Raw genomic sequence first — 14,889 nt, forward strand, 5'->3', positions numbered from 1 at the left:
AGATGGAAGCCATCGCCTTTTGTGAGAGTTGATGTGTGTCACCTAGCGTGTGACTCATCCATTCTCCAGCACTGTGCCCCTCCCACGGAGGGAGCTACTCCCATGCAGGACTCGTCTGTCAGGCTGCAGCACCTGGCGCAAGGGGCGGGCTGCCCGTGGGAGGACAGGCCTCAGCCTGGGGAGCTGCCGTTTGGTGCTCAATTGACTGCTCGGAGGTGCGGGAGCCCAGCCTGCTGATTTGTAGCAAGATATGACAGAGGGAAGCCACTGATGCCCGATCTCCTGCTGCCAGGGAGTGGGGCAGATTTGCCAGTGACTTCGTTGTTGGCCAGCCACAGTGAGTAGTAATAGGTCCTCCTTTTCCTTCCAATGACTTCCTGTGGAGAGGAATTTCAGAGAGGAGCAGCCAATTATAATGCCGTATTTGTAAGGCTTTGGTAATCTGGGGTATAATTAATAACATACACAGTGAATAAGTATTAAGAAGGAATCTGGTAATTTGGAGACACTTTACATAATTCAGTAAGGGCACTAATCTGGAATGAAAATATTTTTGTTTTCATTTATTGTTCTTTGATTTTTTGTGCTCCTCTGAATCCATCCAAACTGGAATTTCTAAATGACTTTTTTCCCCCTGATAATCGCCAAGTGACTAAATGCAAATACAGAGGTTAACGAAGTATTTTAATCACTATTTCCCCTCATCAGACTTTGTAATCTTTTATCCACGATTTTGACTTGTTATTAAGGTATCACTAACCTTAAATCCTCCTTGAAACTGGAGGAATATTTTTATACCTTCTCAAAAAATCCTGTACTTTGAACGATTAACCTATGGCACTGAGAACTCTTGGTCCTAGACATTCTTTTCCTCATATTAGACTTTCTCAAGAGGAATGTAAACTTTGGGGAAATTTCTCAGTTCATAAACTTGTCTTCGTGGTGTCATTCTTTGCACTGTGGGAGGGGATACCCACAATGTACATTTCAATTGTCTTCCATGTCAGTCCTTAAAATGCTATTGTAATTGATGCTTAACTCTATTCCTTCCTTGTTCTGAGAGATTCTTTGTCAGTATTTGCTGAATGTTAATTATAAAAGTTTGGTTTTACTTAAAACTTTTATTCTTTGAATTTTGACAATATGTTTTTCTCCCTTAAAGTAATCTTACATAAACTTACAGATAAAAGAGTGAGGCTTGAATTTATCTCACATTACTTTTGATTTTTTACATTTCCTCTTTCAAAGTTTATTCATATTCTTATGGTTTGGAGAAGCTGACTTATTGGTAGGTCAGACAAATGATTGTAAATATATTTCTGGTTTAAATTGTTACCGTTAAAAGACTGCAAAACCTATTTTATGTCTTTAGGGATTGCATCCTAAGATTATATAGGACAAAATCCCATTTTGACAATATTTGCATAATATAGAGTTACAGCATCGCCTCTTTTTGCAAAATGAATAAAAATTTGTAAACAGAAACCAAGACTCTTATTCAAAGATAATGAGATCAGGGAACAGCTCAAGGCCTGGTGACTGATTGATCTTTCTAAAATTGAACCTGGGAGGAGGGCACAGGGGTTGGTGGCAGCAATTTGCCCTGGGTCCAGGTGATAACAGGGTGCAGTGTCTATAAAGAAATAATATTTCTAAATATGTCCAAAAAGAATGATAGAGTCAACTAAAAATCAGTCTGTTTTTCGTCAGCAGCATGTTTTGGCAATTCTAGCCCCTGTCAGTGATAAAAACACTGCTCCCCGAGGGGGCAGACCACACCCACTGTCATCAACCCCCTTGGTACTGTCACTGGCATACGTGTGAGATTTGACTTAATTCACTAGTGGAAAACAGTCTGCCTTTGGATGCAGTAGCAACTTCCAAAAAACCATAGGTTAGCAAGTGGGCTACTAGTCCCATTATCTTAAGAATTCATAGCTTTGGGGTTTGTTATTATGTATTTCTCTTAATGTAAGAGCCATCTCTCAGGCCAGTAAAACCCGTGATTTTATTTTTATTTAGGGGTGAGGCTATAGAACCTTACTGCCTCTGCATATTAGTCCTGAATCTTTTGACTGCAGTGAACAAACCCCTAAGTCACATAAGCCAAAGCCCAAAAGGTGATTTTATTGGTGTGATTCTTGGTTGTCTCGTAGAAGCCAGGGCACGGCATGCAGGGTCCTGCCAGTCCTCAGGACTCTGTCTTTGAGCTGTGCCCTTCTTTGTACATCATCTTCATTGTGCTCTGTGCTTTGGGTTGGTCTCAATCACATAAGTAATATCACCTGGGGTTTTTCTCAATTCTGTATGTTAACACCCCCTGGGGAGTTTAAAAGCCCATTCATCCCTAAATGTTAACAAGTAGCACAATCCAGGTGAAGGGGTTGTGTAGGTGTTCACTGTTCTATTCTTTCAACTTTTCAGTAGGAATCAAATTATTCCAAATTAACAGTCTGGGGGAAAATATTGGTGTCTGAGCCTCACCCCTAGAAATTCTGATTCAGTAGGTCCAGAGAGGGTCCAGACACTATGTTTTAAAAGCTCCTCTGGGAATCCCAACGTGCAATCAAAGCTGGAAATGACTGCTACGGGCTACTGTCTTTTTCAGCTCCTCTCAACGTAGAGAGCGAGTCTCATCTCTTCTTTCTGTCCAAGCTCCAGAATTGCTGGGCTGAGGACTGATGGGCCCCACTGGGGTGGCTGCCATCCCCTCACGCGGTCAGCTCTGGCCAGGCACGCTGTTCAGCTGGCTGCGTACTCGGCAAACACGGAAGGGCTCGCAGTTTCCAGGCAAGCGTGGGTAGGGGTGGGGATGGCTAGGCAAATAAATAGTAATAATAATAACAGGAGTCCAATGTATTCCCTTAACAGAAATGCAAATTGAGTCCTGAACGGCTAAATTTGAGAACATCTGGCTTTTGTTAAGCCAAAGCCATTACTTATTGTTACAGGTATTTTTTCAAATTATATCTTTGAAACGATGGAGAATTGGTCTTTGCTAATTTTAAAATTTTGTAGAGGAAAATACACATTAAATATATTTGATTACAACATAAAAACTCCTATCCATTTTGGAGTAGTCTTTATAATTTACTATGCATTAGAGAGTGTATATAAACAAATAATATAAAGGTCACTGCTTGGCATAGTGTTCCAGGTGTAGCAGGCATACACTTGACCCATAACACATCTGGTTTTTAAAATATCACATTTCCTTAAAGATTCCCTAAGTCAGTTAATAGGCTGAGTCCTCCCCACTGCCCCATCACATCCCCCACCTCAGTCTATGTTTGAAGAGGGTGTCTGTTGCCAAAGGTCTGCTAAGAATTCTGAGTTCTAAGCAGTCACAAATCATACTTGTAGCAGGAAGAGAGTAACATCATCACTTCTGTGCAAGCTTGGGCATGGAGACCTTTATGATGGTCCCCAATGCCGTGGATCTCAGAGTTCAGTCCTTCTTGCACCCTGAGTCACCCATGAATGTTCTCCCACCTCTAGGGGCACTGGTTCGTATAGCAGCCGATGGCCAACGAGTTCATATAACCTGTCCCTTTCCCATGTCGGGGGAAACTCCTCTTTCCTGTCCTAAATCCTTCTCTTTTTCCAGTATTTGTTCATTGTCACCTCTTGAGCCAGGTGTTTATACACACACAAAAGCCCAGGTGGGAATTGTGTTCTGGGTGCCTAGCAATTTCTTCTTTGGTTGTATAACACAAAAGCCTTTAATAACCCCTTGAGGCTGGGAGCTTAGAACTTTAAAAAAACAGTTCTGGGAAGATACCTCTTAGTTGTTGCATTCTTCTATAGCAGTGAGACAGACAGACAGACAGACACACACGCACGCGCGCACACACACAATACCAGGTTATCCAGGTACAGGTCTCTGGGCCCAGAGCCATTTCTTGAGGGCTGTGAGTCGTGGTGAAGAACACATTTCTGTGCTTTGGTGAGTGGGTACTGGTGGGGCAAACACGAGATGCATGACACTGATGCCAGACGGGTAAGTGGCGACATGTTTCCAGCTGGTTCTGAAAAAAGAACTGCGCTTCCTAGAGCAAGAGCTGAACTTTGGGAGACAGAAGGCTCTGTGGCTTCTGAAGGAATCAGAGCAGGAAGAGAGTGAAGGAAGAGCACAGAATGAGAGAGAAGCGGTTTCCCATAACCCTGAGAAGTGGCAGAGGCTGGGCCTGACCCAGTCTTTGGCCACTGAGAAAACAAAGAATCTGTATGATCTATGTGGATCTGGCTACCAGAGAGGAGAATGGGACACAGATATTTCAGTGTGGGCAAAGCAGGGCTGAGCACTGACACCCAAAGACCAGCAATGATTGCCTGTCTCCGTAGAAGCTAGTGTGGTGGAAGCTTACCCGTGGATGCCCCTATCTCCATGCCAGGATATCAGCTCAGGAGAGAAAGGAAGAGGAAAAGAAGGAGGAAACGGTGAATTGATCATCAAAAGAGACCTGGTTTAATCTGAAAGTCAATGAGTTATATTGTATGGGCAACTTTTCCATCATTGGCTCAAGTAAGGGTTCCAGTTTAAATTTGGTTATAATGCAAAAACCAGTCACACCTGTGCCCACCTAGTTTCATGGCTGCTATACGTAGTCATGATCTTTGTGTACTTGAGCTAAGTATAGACCTTGAGTACTGATCTTCCTCATTTGATTTATCCAGAAGGCCTTGCTCTCCTCCAAAATGCTAGCTCTGCCTCTGAGATGCTCCCTCTCTTTCTCCGGAGCCCTCTGGGTCTTAGTTCTCGACTGCTGTTCTTCTGGGATCGCAGGCCAGAAAAGCCATTGCAAAACCTATCTGGTGCAAAAAAAAAATCCCTTCCTGCTTAAGGAACAAATTCTACTCATGTCACCCTTTGAATAGAAACATTGATGCTGTGACCATTTACTCATTTGTTTAATCATCCAGAATTAAAGAAAAACATGATATTTTCAGACATACAAATATTAAGAGAGTTTATCACACACAGATCTTCATTAAAAGGAGTTCAAAAGGATACACTCCAGCAAGAAGTAAAGCAATGCAGAGAAAAGGGATATAATACAAGAAAGAATGTGAAATGTAAGGAACCAAAGGAAGAAACGAATCTCCGATATGGAGAACTACAGAGGATGGAAATGCCCTCCAGTTTTAGGAGTTAGTTAGCTCCTTATTTTCATATTGGTTTTTACTTTTGAACATCCATTCAGAAGCATTTTTCTCTTTCCATTTATCAAGTAATTAGTTATAAGTAATTATTCGTAACTCTCCCACATCTATATCTATAGCTATATCTGCATATAGAGAAGGGGAGAGAGAGAGAGAACCAAACTTGAGATGAAGCTAAAGTCCATAAATAATCATGAACTTATTTGAAAAGCGAAAAAGTTGGAACTAAAGCTCATAAGGCATCTGAAACTCCAACTTGTGATCTGATTTAAAAACATCACTGGTTGGGCGAGGATGTGTATTTTAGTGTAATTGTTAAGCCATTGAGTTAAGAGATCCACATTTTTAATCCCTCTGCTGCCATGTGATCAGAGTAGAGCTGCTAATCACTTCAATATTTTCGTTTTGCAAAAAAGAAATAGAGTGATTACTCACTAAAGAGCACAGTTATGAGAATTTATCTTATGTAAAGACTTAAATTTAATGTTTTTAGAGACATCTGTAAGTCAGAAATCATTCTTTTGTGACAAACTGCTACATGTTTGTATGCATTTTATAATAGCTACCTTATAACTATTATGTATTTTTATGTTGGGCTTTTCCATTTCCAAGTCTTCATTTCTGAATGACATATTCCTGGGATGCTTTTGCAGAAACATGAAGCATTATGGCACAATGTGTCCTACAGGTGCGATAACAACATGGGTGTCACAGAAAAAAATGCTGAAGCCCATTGAAATCTGAACAATAAATAGTAGAAGTGCTTCAGAAAGAAATCTGCACAATAAAAATACATAGATCTTAAAACAAATTTTTAAGGCTAAATGCTACCTAAATTTCAGCTTACCTCCTTCATTTCTCTTTGTTTCCAGACTTGCCCCCTCTTCTGTATTTCCTCTCTTGATTAATGACATCAAAATTGCTTACTCTAAAGACATTAGTATTGTCTTTTTTTTCCTGCTACCTATTTCACATATCCTTTTTCCCCTAAATTTTTGTCTTTTTCTCTAAACCCAATTTTTAATGGCATTCTGCTCTTCACTCCTCCCTCGTGCTCATTTGGGCATCAGGCCCTGTCAATTTTTCCTCTTTGAATCTGTGCCCTGTCATTGCCTTGGTTTGGGTCCTTTTTAATGTTCACCTGGAACGGCCTCTTCACTGGTGTCCCGGCTCTGGCCTCTGCCTTCTCCCCCACTCACTGCACTGTTGGCCAAATAGTCTTCCTAAAATGAAATCTGGTCCTGTCATTGAAGCATTTCTGCTGGATTTTCTCAAATTTTTACTTGTGTTCATACTTTTAGTGCTTTGTATGGGTATCTCTTTGCTTCAAGCTCCTAATTCATTGATGAATTTCATGGTCTGACTTTGATTTTTGAAGCTTTATCTTGATATGTTATGTTATCTTTTCTTTATCTAAACTCACATGTAATAAAAAACCATGCACATACTGGTCTGTATCTTAAATTAATTGTGAAGAATTTCCCTGTGAATGTGTGCGCACACGCACGTGTGTGTGATGTTAACTTTTATGTCGGGTTCTTTGGCTGTCTGTCATGAGTTCTGCTTCTTTGTGTTTTTCTCCAAAATATTTCTCTATAATTTGCATAAATTACTCTGATACACTGCAGGTGACTTTTTGACCGCTCTCTTTCCACTGCTTCATTCTGCGCCAGCATAAGGTTTGAGGTCTGGCTATTTGATGCTCTATGCACTTTTCTGCACTCTGCAGGAATGGCAGGAGGAGGATGAGCTCGCAGCAGAGCTGATACCTGGTGCACTAGTCAAGCTCCCAGCTAGAAATAGGCAGCACTCTCAGTTGGATTCACCCGAAAAGGATTTATCTGAAAAGAATAAAACTGAAGAGAATTAATGTAGAATTTCCTTACAGAGGTGCAGGCAGGGCTAAAGGACCCAAGAAGCAACGGGAGGAGTAGTAGGAGTGGAATGCCATTATTATCCCTCGGCCTGAAGAGGCAAGAGGAGGGAATTATTGGAGCCAGGTGCCAACTGAGGCAGGCAAGAAAAACACCCAGCAGGAACTGTAGCCAGAGAAAAGCAGCCACTGCTAGAACTGTGACCGTGGAGGGAGGGAAAATGAGGAATATGTATCGTCCGCTCCCTATCCTGCCACCCTGTCTCTAATCTCCTGGCAATGACCCCATTGGAAAAAACAGAATTGGAAGCCAGAGACAAGAGAGTCTGCGGAGGTCAGTTTCTTGGGCAGAAAGCAAGACGCAGGACAGAGAATAACTCTGATGGGTGACGGGGACAGATGGAGAGTCCCCCCCACCCCCACCCGCCACCTGCTCAGCTGTCTGAGACTGAGATTTTGTGCAATGCACAGGGTCAAAATTGACTCTGTTTTCCTGGGTGGTACATGCCCAGGGCTGATGTCTTAAGGGTCTGGATTGTTTCTTGGACGCTGGGTTTAGCCCTGGAGTCTTCACTCCCACCAGAGAGAGGCAGTCTCATGGCTCCCTCACCCAACTCACAGTGTATCCCCGGCACCCAAGTCTAAAATTCTTCAGTTAGATGAGGAAAAACAAAATGATTGTCACATGTCGCTTCTCTCCAGATTTCTAGGCATTAGTGATATTTCTGAGTATTTTGTCTACTCTATGATTTGGTTATGAAGGAAGAGAAAAGGAGAATAAACTTCAGGAGCTGTACTCTGCTACTATATTGTACTCCATTCCAGAATTTTCTATTTCTTTCCTTTAATAGTTTTTGAATTGTCCTGTTAAGTCTTGCCCCCTTTCTCGTTTTGTTACAAGTAGAGAAATTTTTGCTGACTATTAATATTTTGTCAGGTGCTGGATATTTTCTGTGATTAATTTCCAGGTGGGTGAGAAAATCCTACCAATATTTCTCTATGGATGGGCATAGAACATCTCGTTGACTATTTCTCCTATGAATATTATAAAGTTATAATATTATGTAATATAGTGCTACTACCTCATACTAATATATTGCCAAAACTCTTCATAAGTATTTTTAATGTTTGCATAATATTCCTTTATATAGATTTATCATAATTTACTACCTGCTTTGTTATTGCCTGACTTCCATACTGTTTCCATACTGTTTGCTACTATATATACAACTGCCATCAGCAAACATGTACATTGTCCTTTTTTCTGTGCTTCAAGTTATTTCTACATGATAGAGTTCCAGAAGTGTGGCAAGTGCTGCAATAGTTTGGATTTACCTGGTTATTTAAAATTTCCCACCAAATTTTGCATATTTTTGTAGTTTCTTTATCCTGGCAGCCTCTGGCAGTCAGATGAAATTTTCTCTCTGGTTTTCTGGTGACTCATGAGGTGGGTGAGTCTCGGGGCACACCTTGACCAAGTGCCTGACATGGATGCCAGCTGCACATGCTCATCCTTGTTTACTGTTTACCTTTCAGATGTGAGTAATCATTCTTACTCAGCATTGCTCGAAACCTGCATGCATAAAGAGGGAAGTATCTCATTTTCAAAAGGTTTAGAGAAACTGCCAATGCTCAGAGGAACCAATGAAAATGATTTAAACTTTAAAAAACTTCTGAGCTTCTGCACAAAACAGGGCTCACCCAAACTTATGTGTAGGTGGCTCTGTGAGCGTGGTTTGGGACATGGAGAGTCACCCTTGCTGCCAAATAGTTGGTCTGTTGACCTGAGATAGTGCCTATACTTCCTGCTGTTGGAGACGCTGCCTCTAGAAAATCCCTGTTAAAATGTACACTTACCTGGGATGACGAAAACTACAAAACCTTGACCAGGCATGGCTGCATTCACAATCTGGCTATCTGTTTGATACAAGAGGCTTAGCTCCCAACCTATCTTGGCTTTCCACATGCCTTCCTCACTAAGCTTAACCATCTCCAGCTTTTGGTTAAAGTGAGAGATGTGCTATTATTCCTTTCACTTGAACACTTAGAGGTCACTGTAAGGTTATTACTTGGCCTAATTTCAATATTGTTGTGTCTTAGGGAATAGGGAGGCCCAAGGAGAGGAAGAGAGACAGGGGAATGGCCAATCGGTGGAGCAGGCAGAACACACACATTTATCGATTAAGTTCAGTGTTTTATATGGGTGTGGTTCCTCAAAACAATTACATCAATAATCACAGATCACCATAACAGTTATAATAATGACAATGTTTGAAACATTGTGTGAATTACCAAAATGTGACAGAGAGACACAGAGTGAGTACATGCTGTTGGGAAAATGACACTCATAGACTTGCCTAAATCAGAGTTGCCACAAACCTTCAATTTGTAACAAACAGTATCTGTGAAATGCAATAAATCAAAGCACAACAAAGCAAGTTATGCCTGTATAACTTCCATCTTGATGTTGTGATAGTTATGAGGTAGGCAGAGAAGGTATAATATTTCCTTTTTTATCAGAGAGGAAATATTGGCTCAGATATTAAGTGGCTTTCCCAAGGTTACATCCCAAATTATTGGAAGAACCATATTCTCTTTTGACTCTTGATCCAGGGCTCTTTTAACTACATCACTCATCCATGTCTTCCTTTCTGTCCTTAATGCAGATGCAAATGGTTGGTTGCCATCACTAGCAAAACAAAACAAAACAAACAAACAAAAAACCCAAAACAAAACAAAACAGTACTAATGGTTTTATGGTTTTCTTTTCTTTTCTTTTCTTTTCTTTTCTTTTCTTTTCTTTTCTTTTCTTTTCTTTTCTTTTCTTTTCTTTTCTTTTCTTTTCTTTTCTTTTCTTTTCTTCCTTTCTTTCTTTCTTTCTTTCTCTCTTTCTTCTTTTTTTTTTGAGACAGAGTCTCCCTCTGTTGCCCAGGCTATAGTGCTGTGGTGTCAGCCTAGCTCACAGCAACCTGAAACTCCTGGGCTGAAGCAATCCTCCTGCCTCAGCCTCTCAAGTAGCTGGGACTACAGGCATGCGTCACCATGCCTGGCTAAATTTTTCTTCTATTTTTAGTTGCCCAGCTAATTTTTTCTATTTTTAGTAGAGACAGGGTCTCACTCTTGCTCAGGCTGATCTCAAACTCCTGACCTCAAGTGATCCTCCCACCTTGGCCTCCCAGAGTGCTAGTATTATAAGTGTGAGCCACCAGCCTTCTATGGGAAGAAGATGCCATCTAAGACTTTCATAGCTAGAGATGAGAAGTCAATGTCTGGATTCAAAACTTCAAAGGACAGGCTGACTTTCTGTTAGGGGCTAATATAGCTGGTGACTTTAAGTTGAAGTCAACACTCACTTACTGTTCTACAAATCCTAGGGCCCTTAAGAATGATGCTAATTCAACTCTGCCTGTGTTCTAGAAGTGGAACAACAAAGCCTGGATGTCAGCACATCTGTTATCGAACCGTTTACTGAATATTTTGATCCTACTGTTGAGACCTAGCGCTCAGAAGAAGAGATTCTTTTCAAAACATTATTGCTCTTTGACAATGATCATCTGGTCACCCAAGAGCTCTGTGGCAGATCTACAAGGACATTAATGTTGTTTTCATGCCCGTTAACACAACATTCATTCTGTAGCCCATGGATCAAGGAGTCATTTCCACTTTTAAAGACATCTGCACTTGGAGGTTCATAGCAGCACAATTCATAATTGCAAAGATGTGGAAATAACCCAAGTGTCCATCAATACATGGGTAGATTAATAAAATGTGGTATATGTGTACCATGGAGTACTACTCAGCCATAAAAAACATGATGAACTAATACCCCTTGTATTCTCCTGGATGGAGCTGGAGCCCATTTTTCTAAGTGAAGTATCACAAGAGTGAAAAAGCAAGCGCCACATTTACTCACCATTAAATTGGTACTAACTGATCAACACTTACATGCATATATGGAAGCAATGCTCATAAAGCATTGGGCAAGTGGGAAGGGGAGGAGGAGATGGGTATATTCACACCTAATGGGTATGGTGTATGATGTCTGGGGGTTGTGCATGCTTGTAGCTCTGATTTGGGCAGTGTAAAGGCAATATATGTAACCAAAGCATTTGTACCCCCATAATATTCTGAAATACAAAAAGGGATTACATTTTGTAAGGCTATAGCTGTCATAGACAGTGCTTCCTCTGATGGATCTGGGCAAAGTAAATTGAAAACCATCTGGAAAGGATGCATCGTTTTAGCTGCCATTAAGAACATTTGTGATTCATGGAAGGAGATAAAAATATCATCAATAACAGGAGTTTGGAAGAAGTTGATCCCAACCCTCATGGATGACTGTGAGGGACTCAAGACTTCAGTGGAGGAAGTAACTGCAGATATAGAAATAGCAAGAGAACTAGAATTAGAGGTGGAGCCTGAAGATGTGACTGAATTGCTACAATCTCATGATCAAACTTCAGCAGATGAGGAGTTGCTTCTTATGGATCAGCAAAGAAAGTAGTTTCTTGAGGTGGAATCTACTCCTGGTGAAGATGCTGTGAACATTGTTGAAATGATAACAAAGGATATAGAATATTCCACAAACTTAATTGATAAAACAGCAGCGGGGATTGAGAGGTTTGACTCCAATTTTGAAAGAAGTTCTGTGGGTAAAATGCTATCAAACAACATCACATGCTACAGAGAAATCTTTCATGAAAGGAAGCATCAATCAACGTGACAAACTTCATTGTCATATTTTAAGAAATTGCCCCAGCCACCCTAACCTTAGCAGCCACCACCCTCACCAGTCAGCAGCCATCAACCCTGAGGCAGAACGCTCTGCCAGCAAAAAGATGGTGAAAGACTTGCTGAAGAATCAGATGATTGTTAGCATTTTTTAGCAATAAAGTATTTTTAAATTAAGGTATGTAAATTGGTTTTTAGACAAAATGCTATTGCATACTTAATATACTACAGTATAGCATACACATAACTTTTATATGCATTGGGATACGAAAAATTTGTTTGACTTGCTTTATTGCAATCTTAGCTTTATTACAGTGGTTTGATACTGAACCCACAGGATCTCCAAGGTATGCCTGTATGTGAACATATTCTCAAAGGATTAAGCCCCATTCAAAGATCAGCTCTTTCTTATTTTAGAAAAGCCATATGACATTCTAAAAAAAAATCCCAGACCTGGGTTCAAATCCCAAATATGCCCAATTGCGAGATTGGGCAGGATCAGCTTTTAGCTCCTTAATATTGGAAAACTGTGGAAGTCATTTCAGTAGCACAGAATTACTTAATGGCATTAAAAAAGCTAGTGTAGACATAGTCCCCAATACAGAACACACGGATAATGAGTGTTTGTCTTATTCTCCTCTTCCCTTACACAATGTCTGCATTCAGGCAGGAGAGGTGGATTGGTCATGGACTAAAGAGAAAACAGATGGTTAATGACAGACGCTGTGGAATCGTCCTCCCCTGAGATCACCTGAAGTGTATACCCACGGTCTGGGAACTTCCATAGCACTTTGTGAAATCTCACTAGAAATCTCAACAATTCATTACAAAACCTAATTATGCAAGTAATAGCCGCAGACTGTCGCTGACAAAGCTAGTGATTAAAATACTCCTGGTTGGCTGATAAAGTTCTGTCTGGAGTTTTGTTTACCTTTTTGATTACCGTGGTTTGTGATTGCGAGTCCAATACTTTCTTTTTTTCTTAATCAAGATATATGGGTTCAAGTTGTAGATGTTTTTGTTAAAGTAATTCTGTAAAATTCCTCATCTCCACTACGAGGGCGTGTGTGTGTGTGTATTTTTCAATTAAGCAAATGTTTGTTTCTGAAGGGGCCATGCACTGAACAGGTCCCAGCATGCGGCTCCCGTGTCATCTTTCTTCCTGTTTTGTCTCACGTTAGTGAGCTGTGCTGTGGCCAGTCAACCGTATGGCTTTGAGGGGCACGAATTCTGCACAGAAATAGGAAGAGATATTTTGAAATTAAATAGCTAACAAAGATGAGAATCCTTTGTGGAATCTGGAATACTTCCTGTCATGTCGATTAGACCAGCTTTGACACTTAGGGTCATTCCACCTCTGGAAAGCAAGCCTGGATCCAAGTTCCCAACCCCTGGGGCTGAGCGTCAGGAATCCCATGACACCGCGAGTTCCCTGAGTGGGTGAGGTGGCGGAGGAAAGGAAGCCATGCTTGTGGTGGTTTCATTTCTAGCCGCCAGGACATTGCTTGGAAATGAAGGGCTCATTTTTTTGTTTGTTGAATAAACACATACATTAAGATCTTAAGTACCTGCTTCAGGTTTGGAAAGCAGAAGATGGACAACAATGGGAAAGTAGATTCTAGGTTTGATGGTTGGAAATGTTTGCAGAGTCAGCCATGGTATTAATATACTTTGCTGGGTTTTTTTTGTATTTATTTATTTTTTTTAATAAGGAAGAGTGAAAGCAGTTTCTTAAATTTTATTTAAAGAAAATTCTAGCACTTTGTATTTGGCAAGTTTCACCTTGGGAAATTTCAGTACTGATGTAATTGCTTCATTTTGGGGGATGTGAATCACATGAGGTGACTTTTTTTTAGATTACATGTTCTAGAGAGATAAGCCTTTTCTGAAATAAATGTCTGTAATGAATTTTTTGGCTTAGGCTTCATGAAGCCAACATCTCAAACATTTGTTTGAAAGGCAAGAGTTATATTCCAGCCACTCTTGCTGACCTAGGGAAGAGGCTCTATGCATCTGTGGTTTAAAAAAAAAATGGGGACAGAGGCTCTGGGTGGAAAGATCAGACTTAGACTACTGCTTTGACACTGCACCCTTTTGCTTCTCCTAAATTTTGTGCTTCGTGGAACTGAAAAAAGAGCTAATGACTGTGGCTTACTGTCAACAAATCTGGAAGAACAGTGTTTTTATTTAAGCCCAGATTAAAACGTGCCACTTTACATTTAAAGAGCAATTTTATAAGCTAAATATATATAAAAAAAAACCCCAAATTTCAGGACGTATTTCTTCCAGTTGAAAGAATTGTGAAAAAGCTAAAAAGGCACTAAAAACCAGAGTCACACTGTTGCTGAGACCTGGGGAATGGCAGCATTTCAGAGTTGTGGGCCTCAGTTTTTCTCTAACAAGGTAGACATGGGTAGTAAAGAAAATGTTAAAAAATTCTGGGCTTCAGGTAGCTACCAAAAAAGGCCTGCAAAGTGTAATGAAGGTCATTCCCACAGAAGACACAAAGTGCTCATTTTGTCACACATAGAAACATAATGTTAGTAATAATTTTACCCAAAAGCATTTTTGGTACCAATTAAAACAACTACATTTAAAATTTAAAGCAAAATGACAATATAATAAACAAAGAATTCGTCACTATCGCACATTAAATTTTAAGCAAACAGAATGATTTTCATTTTGATTTGTAGAACTCAAACTAAGCATTCAACTCCCTTGGCCCCCCCCCCCTTTTTGGGAAATCTTGCGATTCTGGGCCAAGTAGTGTTAATTTTGTGAAAATTTGTTGTCTTGTGTCGTTGCCTAAATCATTTTTCTTTCCAATTAGCTTTAGTTAAGAGAAAGAACATTCTGTAGGATGAGAATGTTAAAAGATAAAGTTAACTGGATTCAGAAAACCATGGATTCATTCTCAGGTTGTATGAACATTATGTCCAATTCATCAATGACTTTACTTTTTTCCAATTTTGATGATTTTACCCAAAGCCCTAACTGCATTGGTATTGATTCTGATAGGTCACTTTGATGATTTTTTTCTTTTTTTTTAATTTCAGAGTATTACAGGGGTACAAACACTTTGGTTATATAAATTGCCTTGGCACCACCCAAGAAGTGTGCCC

Source organism: Lemur catta, chromosome 2 (assembly GCF_020740605.2).
Source record: "Lemur catta isolate mLemCat1 chromosome 2, mLemCat1.pri, whole genome shotgun sequence".
NCBI classification, from domain to species: domain Eukaryota; kingdom Metazoa; phylum Chordata; class Mammalia; order Primates; family Lemuridae; genus Lemur; species Lemur catta.